At 37.7% G+C, this 11,432-nt stretch overlaps 1 protein-coding gene across 2 annotated transcripts in view; it reads left to right on the top strand.

Moving 5' to 3' along the window:
* Positions 1-843: 843 nt before the first annotated feature.
* Positions 844-11,432, top strand: part of cracd (capping protein inhibiting regulator of actin dynamics) — a 34,030-nt gene continuing 23,441 nt past the window's right edge. For both annotated transcript variants that reach the window (XM_051875726.1, XM_051875724.1), the window contains exon 1: positions 844-1,036. The gene's annotated coding sequence lies outside the window, so the exon portion shown is untranslated. The remainder of the gene's footprint in view (positions 1,037-11,432) is intronic.

Here is an 11,432-nt window from a genome sequence, read left to right as displayed (position 1 = left end):
TCATATTCGGAACACAAATTAAGATATTTTTGATGAAATCCGAGAGCTTTCTGATCCCCCATAGAAAGCAATGCAATTACCACTTTCAAGGCCCAGAAAGGTAAAGACATCATTAAAATAGTCCATGTGACTACAGTGGTTCAACCTTAATTTAGTGAAGTGACGAGAATACTTTTGTGCGCAAAAATAAAATAAAATAAATAAATAAATAAAAATAACGACTTTATTCAACAATTCAACAATCTTCCATGTCAGTCTCCGATGCTTTCCACATTGTAAACACAGTGCAGCACTTCCGGGTTCTATGTCAGAAAGACGGCTCAGTATTGGTCGACTCCTGCGTCACATGCATCATGGTGCTCACGTGAACAGCGTCAGAGACGACATGGAAGAGAAGAAATTGTTGAATAAAGTCGTTATTTTTGTTTTATTCTGCACACAAAAAGTATTCTTGTATAACAAAATAAACAAAATGATTTGGTGTGTGGACGCTAGTTATATTGTTATCTTAGTTTTTGGTGTGAACGGGCCTAAAAGACGGATATTTTTATAATTATCTCGTGTGAATGTATATAATTATTATTATAATTCTCAACAAACGGTTAACATTTATGTGTAAAGACTTTTTAATTAGCAAAAAATACTGAGGGCACTTTCAATCTTTAATTATTTCAGATTGTGACCTGCATTCAGAGGCTTGTGCAGCATTCATTAAATCAAAAGGGTTTATATTTAGAAACTGAAATGTTAGGGCAAAATGGTCTGTTTTTATTGTGTGAACGGCCACTGCCACACCCTCCTGTTTCACGTGCAGCTGTGTGAGAAGCAGCGCCTCCGCGCGCACTGAATGCGTACGGAACTGTCTCGAGGAGGAGGACGAGCACTCGCAGCATCAGCAACACAAACATCCACATACACACATACACAAAGAGGTCAGCTCGCGTGCTGCGACTTGAATGGAAGATAACCGAGTGCCGCGAGACACAATAAAGGAAGCATAGGAACCGATCGCTGTGCCGTGACACACGCGGGAGAGGTAAGAGATTATCAAACATTTGTTAAACTGCATAGCTTTATTGGAGATACTGACCTTGTCATTTAGCCCATCTTCCAAAATCCACCATTCTTCACAGATGTGTGCGCAGCTGGGGAGGCATGGACATATCTCGAGCTGCATTTAGCGTTGAAATGCACGATAAAAAAATCTGTCATTTTGTAGAAAACACCGTCGACACGTTTGCATCATCATCTATCTGCCCCCTTCATATGTTGCCTTTTATTAGCTTATTTAAGAATGACAGTGCTTGTGATTAAGTGATGCTATTGATTTCTTAGATATGTCTGCAAAACATTGAATATTTGAATTATGAGTCGTCCGTCATTCATAATATGCTTACTGGTGCAGGCAATTGATGGTTCCCTGAGCTGTGGTGTCGTTTTCTCTCACGATGCATACCTGCCACAATGCATGCTTTTGTGGCAAAAGATGCCATCGATAGCATTGCCCGTTCCTAAAAAAACATGATGGCTACACACTATTTAGATAAGCCAAATATACATCACTGATATGCTTTATTGTCATTAATTAATTCAGGAGAGGCGTCTATGCCCATAATACAAAGATATTTTTTTAATAGACAGTGTATGGCCTAATTTTTCTTCTTTTATCATGACGTAACGATGATGTAATGCCTAACTGTAAATTGAATTTCAGTTTTGTTTCTTTGCTATCAGGTCCATACAATACCCTGATTTGGTGTTCCTACATGAGTTGTTTATTGCCTATCTAGCACTGCTCTTATATTGTTAAAGGCTCAGAGATGTGAGAATGATAACATCAATAACATACACATAAACCTTACACTATATAAGGTTGTGATTTCTTCTTACTGTTTACTTCATATAACTCATGAATGGATGGATGGATTTTTAGCGTACAGACACAGACGATGACATTTAGCAATCTTGGGTGTAATTATGTGTTTTCTTGCATGGAAATGAAATTGAATCACAGTAATTTCACTCTGAATTGCTTGGATTATGTCTCTTGGATTAGGGATGCGTTGGTACTAAAATTTTGGCCAATACGATATGCCAATAAGTATTTTTAAATAAGCATTTTTTTATACTATTTTGTCTAAAAAATTAAAATTAAAACAATAAAACTAAAATAAATAGTTTTAAATGTTACAAGTGAATTTAGACAACGCAAAATTATAATGTACGGCATGAAAAATGGATTCAGTTTGGGATTTGCTATAGATTACATTTAACAGTGTTAAATGTTACCCACAAAACCACAAAACCAGTCATAAGGGTAAATTTTCTTAAATTGAGATTTATATATTATCTGAAATCTGAATAAATAAGCCTTCCATTGATGTATGGTTTGTTAGGATAGGACAATATTTGGCCGAGATACAACTATTTGAAAATCTGGAATCTGAGGGTGCAAAAAAAAATCTAAATATTGAGAAAATTGCCTTTAAAGTTGTCCAAATGAAGTCCTTAGCAATGCATATCCACTAACAAAAAAAAAAATATATATTTTTATATATATTTACGGTAGGAAATTTACAAAATATTTTCATGGAACATGATCTTTACTTAATATCCTAATGATTTTTGGCATAAAAGAAAAATCGATAATTTTGACCCATACAATGTATTTTTGGCTATTGCTACAAATATACCCGTGCTACTTGTGACTGGTTTTGTGGTCCAGGGTCACATATTAATAAATTATTTGTGTTTTTAACATTCAGTGAGTGTTAGGTGAAGGTAATTGTAAAAAATAGAGGAAATGAGCATGAACAATTAAATATCTAATGTCAACTAATACCAGTAAATAAAAACCCTCTAATATCAGCCGATAACCAATATGGTATATTGTGCATTCTTATCTAGGATGGCTGAGAAACAGAAGTTGACCCAGGGTCAAAAACATGAATTTTTAGCTCACAATCCTTTCATTTTGCCTAAAATAATTGAGTATTATAGATGATAACTTAATAAAGATCATGAATCCTCTCTGAGAAATATACAAATGTGACAAAATATTATATTAAAGTTAAACATAATTATTAAACCATAAATTGGATTAGCTCATGAAAAGAGAACATTGAAGAAATGTTCTTTAAATACACAAAATACACATCTAGATGCACAAGCTTCCTTACTCCTCATTCAGTTGTACATTCTTAGTCCTGCCATTTGAAGGCAAGAAAATTTCCATTTATAAGACAGGAAACAGCCTCAGAAGTTCCCACTGCTGACCTCGGTTCGGGGGCATGTTCCCCTTAAACACCCTGGAGATTTGTGCGTTCGAGTAGAGGAAACCAGAGAAACTGCTCCCGAGGCTTCCTCCCACCGTAAATAATTAATGAAAAGGCCAATTAATATTAATCCATAAAAAGTACTGCATCAATACAAGTTGACCAGTGAAGGGGAAAGGCCCTGTGTGTTTGACTGGAGTGTCTGTGCTGTTGTTTGTGTGACAGGCGATCCCACAGCATAATCTGAATAAGGTTACACATCTTTAATCGGCTGCGGGTATGCCTTATGCATGCTGGGCTTGTGTTATTTTCCACAACAATATGACCTAATTAAACCCACTTTAGTTGGCTCACATATTGGACGTGACAGACATTGGCCCCAAAACGTTATGTGGTATAACATTGCCCTCTAGTGTAGTACGACACAGACAGACAATAATATAGAGCTGTCCATTGATCCCTAGAGGAATTCATATTTCCCTAGGCAGCAGATATTAAAATAGATGGGCTTCGATAGACACTATCAAACAGTGTCTAAATAGGCACTTATAGAGTAACGTGACCCTCAGATATAAGGTAACACAATCTGCACTTTAGTATCATTAGAACATGATCTTTCATGAGCAGAGATACACACTTAAAAACATCACATGAAGTAATAATAAGTGGTGATATGTTTTTCATAGAATGGTCCAAGCCAGTTTTATTTAAATTGGTATTCACTGAGAAATATACATTTACTTACAGTAGCAATATAATTGAATGTATGTATGGAAACTGGCAAATGTTGCCTAGACACTAGAACACATATCGCTGACATGTAGGTCAGTCAATTAGTCAGGGCAAGTGGCGATTCACATGCATTTGAGGCTGAAAGCTTCAGAGTTCAGTTGGTTTTCTGTCTTAATTAGTGTAAACACAATGATTATGTGTCCATTTCATGTATATTTAACATGCTTATACTTTTATATTGAAGTTTTTCCACCAAACCCTCAGATCCTATGTGAATAATTTCATAATTAATAATGAATTCTCATTTAATAATTGATCTGAAGGGTTGTTGCTTTGACTAAGACTTGAGGGGTGAGGTGGAGCAGGACGCATACACACACAAAACTATTGATATAAATCTTAAGTAGCCGAACACAATCAGTACAGTGCACAGTTAACAATGATACTGCACAAGTTTATGTACAAAAAGGGAGATTTTAAGATCTAGACACAAGAATGGAGGGGTTAGAAAGACAGACTGACAAAACAAAGGAAAGATTTATCCGATTCTTATGGATGGATGAGTGCAATGTTCTGACATCTATTTACAACTGCTTGTTCTTAGTAAAAAAGAGTGGCTGTATGTATGTGTTTGATAGAGAGACTGCGACAGGAGGACACAGATAGGAAATGTGTGTCTGTCTGGGAACGCGCTGTAATTACATTACCTGTTCAACCCAATTCCTCCTCTCATTTTAATCAGCAACTATATGCTGTAAGTAAGATGTTTTAGCTTTTGTTCTTAATCTGCTATAACTGCGCACTATTATACAATAGCTGCTGCTCCACAGCTATAAATACAACAATAAAGCATCTTTAATTTCACCCAAACTGCAAGTCATGTTATATAGAAAATACCTTATCAGAACACAGGTCAGTCCTTGAGTACACAAAACTTTGACCTACAATGACAATGCTGAAGCAAGACTTTGATTTTGCTGGCCCAGACTAGTTAGTGCTGGTCCTGCACACCTAGACTCTTTATCTGCAAAATGAGTGATAGTCTTTCTGGTGAAGCTGGTTGACCATGGAAGTGTTGCAATAAAAAGGTCACATCAGCGTCTAAAATTTGTTTTGTCAGTTTTGTCAAAGATTGGTCAGTGTATTTCATTTTTAATTATTTCCTCTTTCTTTATAGTAGGATTCACAAATTCTTTCAATTTTATATATGTAGTAAGAAATAAGAGTGAGAAGTTATATGATTGTTTTTGCTATTTGTATCATGATGCTATTTATTTTAGATTAATTCTGTGCTCATTGTAAATAGGAAGAGCATCTCTGCCATCAGCAATTCGCTAAAATGATTATTTATTACTGTACTTATGAAATACATCCAGTGTTTACCTTTAAAGGGTTAGTTCACCCAAAAATTAAAATTCTGTCATTAATTACACACGCTCATGTCGTTCAACACCCGCAAGACCTTCGTTCATCTTCAGAACACAAATTAAGATATTTTTGATAAAATCTGAGAGGTATATGACTCATCCATAGACAGCAATAAAATCAACACTTTCAAGGTCCAGAAAGACATCGTTAAAACAGTCAACGTGACTGCAGTGGTTCAACCTTAATTGCAATGAGAATATGTTTTGTGCGCAAAAACAAAACAAAAATAACAACTTTATTCAACAATATCTTCTCTTCAGTGTCATTCTCATATGTTGTTCATGTCCAGCGCTTCCAGGTTCTACGTCAGAACAACGACACATTATTGGCAGGCTCCTGCATCAGCATCACACGCATGCGTCGTGCTGCTCACATGTGCAGCTTTGGCCAATACTGAGCCGGCATTCGGACGTAAACATGGTAAGGATAATGCGTAAGAATAATGACGGTGAAGAGATTGTTGAATAAAGTTGTTATTTTTGTTTTGTTTTGCGCACAAAAAGTATTCTCGTCGCTTCATAAAATTAAGGTTAACCCACTGCAGTCACATCGACTGTTTTAACGATGTCTTTAGTACCTTTCTGGACCTTGAAAGTGTTTATTATATTGCTGTCTATGGACGAGTCATATACCTCTCGGATTTCAAAAATATCTTAATTTGTGTTCTGAAGATGAACGAAGGTCTTATGTGTGTGGAACAACATGAGGGTGAGTAATAAATGACATAGTTTTCATTTTTGGGTGAACTAACCCTTTAACACCTTAGTTATGGTACTAATAGGTTTATAGGTAGATAGATAGATAGACAGACAGACAGACAGATAGATAGATACTATAAAGTTGTTCTCTGTGGATTCATATTCTGTAGTTAGAGGTCACTGGGGGCCATGTGCTTTATTAGAGTGGGCTGCTCGTCTTGGCCTGTTCTTCTACTGATCTTGAAAGGTAATGTTTTTAGATTGAATCTGACTCCTCGATGATTCCTTTCCGTGTCTGTTCTGTGGGAGTTTTTATTAAACGCCAATATTCACTGCCAGAGTGAGTCACTACAGTCTCTGAAGTTTAACACATCCAAAAAAGACTCAGCCTTCCAGTGCAGGAGATTTTGAATCTCATTATTAACAATTACTATAAAAACCAGCATGATAATGAACTTATTTTTAGAGCAGAAACCAAACAATTGAAAACAGCATTGTTGAAGCTGCAGTGGAAAATTCCCACACCACTGATAATGCAATAGTGGCTGTTTTTTTCAAATAGGTTTCTCAAACACGCCTATTACACATTTTGCCCTGCCCCCATCTCTCATTGTTCAAATAAGTAGTCCTGCTCCAAACTAATGCCATTGGTTGAGCCACACACTGACATCATGGACTAACTGTCTAACTGTCTAGTTTGCAAGTGGTTTACTAACAGATGTCTCTGCACATTAGACTGAGACAAGAGAAATTGTTTTAACATCAAGAAAACTGCACAGATCAGCTTATAAGATCTGAATACTTCTGCAAAGCATTGCATGTTCATAGTCTATTAGTAAATATGGTCCATCATGTTAACACTCAGTGAACATGCCCTTCTGTAGTGCTGAGAACAGCAGAAATGACAGGTTTAATTGTTTATGCTAACTGCTAAGTGTTCTTGTCCTTTGAGTCGGCATATAACCCTATGAGATCTCTAATTACTTTACAGTAAGGGACAAGTACATGGGCAATTTTGTTCAGAGTATTTTGACTGTGTGCAACATGATGAACAGGCAAGGTCTGAAATTAAGGGCTCATGGGAATGCCACCAAAAGTAAACAAAAATGCCCCAAATATTGAAAATGCGGGGGCAACAATTACCTCCATAGTGCATACCTATACTTTTTTAGCTGTTACTGTGCTGATATTTGGGATAACAGGACATGTGTCCAATATTGTTTTTATACAGCAGTTCAATAAACAAGAATTTAATATTGAGTAACTTACATTTTAGACACAATATGCCAGTTACTGGTCTGTTTTGCCTGTTTTGAAGTTGGTGTTGGTGTTTTTTTGCTGAATGAATCAGCGTTTTTGAACAAATTGGTAGAGTGAATGAATCCATGACTCGCTCATAAAAACAGACACTTGCGATGCTTCCGAAATCACAGACTGTCTCAGAAGGTACTACATTTGCATTTTGAATTTACTTCAAGACTGTTAAAAAGTATGTTCTACTAGTATGGGTAGTATGAATGAAATTCAGACGTACTACATCCGCCATGTTGTTGTCACCTGATCAGCGTCAGTTGCGTCGCTTCACTGCCATTCATAAATCCTCTCCCGTGCCGTGGCCTCATGGGATAGTAAAGTGTCCATCAAATGCGCACTTCAGAATCTCGTTGTAAGTAATAGGTATGGGTTAAACGGATCGCTGTTGATCCGTGATCCATACAGACCAGGAGCCACGGTTCAGCACGCATGTGATTCGCGGATTCATTTCAAGTTTGACCGCTATAGGCTGAAAGTTTATAATTCAGACTGTCCTCCAAAAAAAAAACGACCCTTTAGGTCATTTTTTTAAGCACCATATTACGACCTATATTTACGTTTTAAAGTCATGCGCCCTCTAGCTGGCGTAAAAATAATGACAGTGTCGTGTTACGTCTGTCGGCATGAAATGACGTATGACTGTCGTTACCAATCAAAATGCGTGTTCATTTAAATGCAATGTGTGGACTTTTTACACCATTTGCCCTATTTCCATTTAGCAAAACTCATTTTTTTATTAATGCCTACAATCAACCCCACCCCTAAACCTACCCTTAGTGATTTATAGCGCATATACACTTTATGAGCACATGCGTTCCCTGGGATCAAACCCATGATCGCATGATCACATGACTGCATATTGTTATATATCGCAATTCCCGAAATGTGACACAGATAAAAGGGAACAATGCATTTAAATGAAAGTGTCCTGTTGTCGATAGGGGCGTAACTTTAGTAAACGCTCCTATGGGTCGTATTTCAGGGAAGTGACAAATAACCTATATAGGCGTATTGGTTGGAGAACATGTTGTTATAATTTGCATGTGTTTTGTCTTGCTACTTTACACATTTAATAGATTTTAAACTATTCCAGCACTAGAAGAGGCAAAAGAGAATTTAATTTGGTAGGCCTACTCGCGCACTGTTATCTGTGCACACAGCCGCACGCACCTGAGGCGCGTTTCAGACAGTGCACAAACTCCGCATTGATTCCTCTTTCGCGCCTACTTGCACATGAATGGACACATACACAAAATTAGGTCAAAATACCAGTCTCGCAAGTATTCTCGTAAATACACTCGGTTATGTCTCAAGAGAAAGAGAACAGGAAAAGGATGTGTATCATGATTTTGGATCCGTGCATTCGGTCTTAAAGTGACAGCAGCCTATAAATATTTGCTGTTGACTATATGTTATTAACATTAATCAAACTACAAAACACAGCTTTAACATTTCTGTACCTGAAATGAATACTGCAATTTGACCTTACCTTATTTGTAACTTTGTTAGGCTATCTATCTATGCTTGTAATGAGTGTATTTGTTCTTATTTTTTACTGACTGTTCACTTGCCTTTAATAATGTTTTAACTTTATTAGTTAGGCTAGTAGTTTTTGCTGTGGTATCGGAGTACTTGTGCTTCAAGTAATAAATGGAAAGCAAAGTTACCCCCACCCCCAAAATATTGTTTTTCTAGCTGATCTTAAAATTCATCTGACCCGTGACTCAAAAACCGTAATATGATCCGACTCATGAGTTTTGTGATCCATTGAACCACTAGTAATAGGTAATCTGGGTACTTTTCGCCCTACAGTTTTTCGAATACTATACTACTCTTTGGCGTAGTGTTTTTTCGCTTTCTATATAGTAGGGAAGTATTCAATGTGTTTGAATGAATTGGTTGAATGAATGATTCCATGACTCACTTATTAATACATTCACTTATTTCGCTCCTGAATCAATCAGCGTTTTTGAATCGGTTGAATGAATGATTCAGTCGCTTGCTGAAACCTACTTGCATATTAATGTAATAATAATAAATATAAGGGGTCAACAGTGAATTATATTTTAATAGGCTTGGCCTATTAAAATATAATACACTTTTGACCCCTTACCCCAGCCTTAAACCGAACCATACTACTAAACCTACCTGTCACACAACCTTACCCATATCCCACCTCAGTAGCAGCAAAAGTGTTTTGCAGTACAACATGATCTCAATAACATACATAGCAATTTTTTTTTTTTGACACAAAGTTAAAGACACCTAATATAAAGTGGGACCATTCATCAAACATTTTAACACACTAAACATTTATTGTACTGTAATAATGTGCATTATTTGCAGCAACTTTTGTATTTGATGTTGATATGACTTCATAAGTAACAGTCATACAGTATCTCACAGAAGTGAGTACACCCCTCACATTTTTGTAAATATTTTATTATATCTTTTCATGTGACAACACTGAAGAAATAACACTTTGCTACAATGTAAAGTAGTGAGTGTACAACTTGTATAACAGTGTAAATTTGCTGTCCCCTCAAAATAACTCAACACACAGCCAGTAATGTCTAAACCACTGGCCACAAAGTAAAAATGTCTAAATTGGACCTAATTAGCCATTTTCTCTCCCAGGTGTCATGTGACTCATTAGTGTTACAAGGTCTCAGGTCTGAATGGGGAGCAGGTGTGTTAAATTTGGTGTTATTGCTCTCACTCTCTCATACTGGTCACTGGAAGTTCAACATGGCACCTCATGGCAAAGAACTCTCTGAGGATCTGAAAAAAAGAATTGTTGCTCTACATAAAGATGGCGTAGGCTATAAGAAGATTGCCAAGACCCTGAAACTGAGCTGCAGCACAGTGCCCAAGACCATACAGCGGTTTAACAGGACAGGTTCCACTCAGAACAGGCCTCGCCATGGTCGACCAAAGAAGTTGAGTGCACATGCTCAGTGTCATATCCAGAGGTTGTGTTTGGGAAATAGACGTATGAGTGCTGCCAGCATTGCTGCAGAGGTTGAAGGGGTGGGGGGTCAGCCTGTCAGTGCTCAGACCAAACACCGCACACTGCATCAAATTGGTCTGCATGGCTGTCGTCCCAGAAGGAAGCCTCTTCTAAAGATGATGCACAAGAAAGCCTGCAAACAGTTTGCTGAAGACAAGCAGACTAAGGACATGGATTACTGGAACCATGTCCTGTGGTCTGATGAGACCAAGATAAACTTATTTGGTTTAGATGGTGTCAAGCGTGTGTGGTGGCACACGCAAGACAAGTGTGTCTTGCCTACAGTCAAGCATGGTGGTGGGAGTGTCATGGTCTGGGGCTGCATGAGTGCTGCCGGCACTGGGGAGCTACAGTTCATTGAGGGAACCATGAATGCCAACATGTACTGTGACATACTGAAGCAGAGCATGATCCCCTCCCTTCGAAGACTGGGCCGCAGGGCAGTATTCCAACATGATAACGACCCCAAACACACCTCCAAGACGACCACTGCCTTGCTAAAGAAGCTGAGGGTACCTAAACCCTATTGAGCATCTATGGGGCATCCTCAAACGGAAGGTGGAGGAGCGCAAGGTCTCTAACATCCACCAGCTTCGTGATGTCGTCATGGAGGAGTGGAAAAAGACTCCAGTGGCAACCTGTGAAGCTCTGGTGAACTCCATGCCCAAGAGGGTGCTGGAAAATAATGGTGGCCACACAAAATATTGACACTTTGGGCCCAATTTGGACATTTTCACTTAGGGGTGTACTCACTTTTGTGGCCAGCGGTTTAGACATTAATGGCTGTGTGTTGAGTTATTTTGAGGGGACAGCAAATTTACACTGTTATACAAGCTGTACACTCACTACTTTACTTTGTAGCAAAGTGTCATTTCTTCAGTGTTGTCACATGAAAAGATATAATAACATATTTACAAAAATGTGAGGGGTGTACTCACTTCTGTGAAATACTGAATGTCCTGATTGAGAATTTTA

The sequence above is a fragment of the Ctenopharyngodon idella genome, chromosome 20, assembly GCF_019924925.1.
Source record: "Ctenopharyngodon idella isolate HZGC_01 chromosome 20, HZGC01, whole genome shotgun sequence".
NCBI classification, from domain to species: domain Eukaryota; kingdom Metazoa; phylum Chordata; class Actinopteri; order Cypriniformes; family Xenocyprididae; genus Ctenopharyngodon; species Ctenopharyngodon idella.
This window is presented reverse-complemented; position numbering and strand designations above follow the sequence as displayed.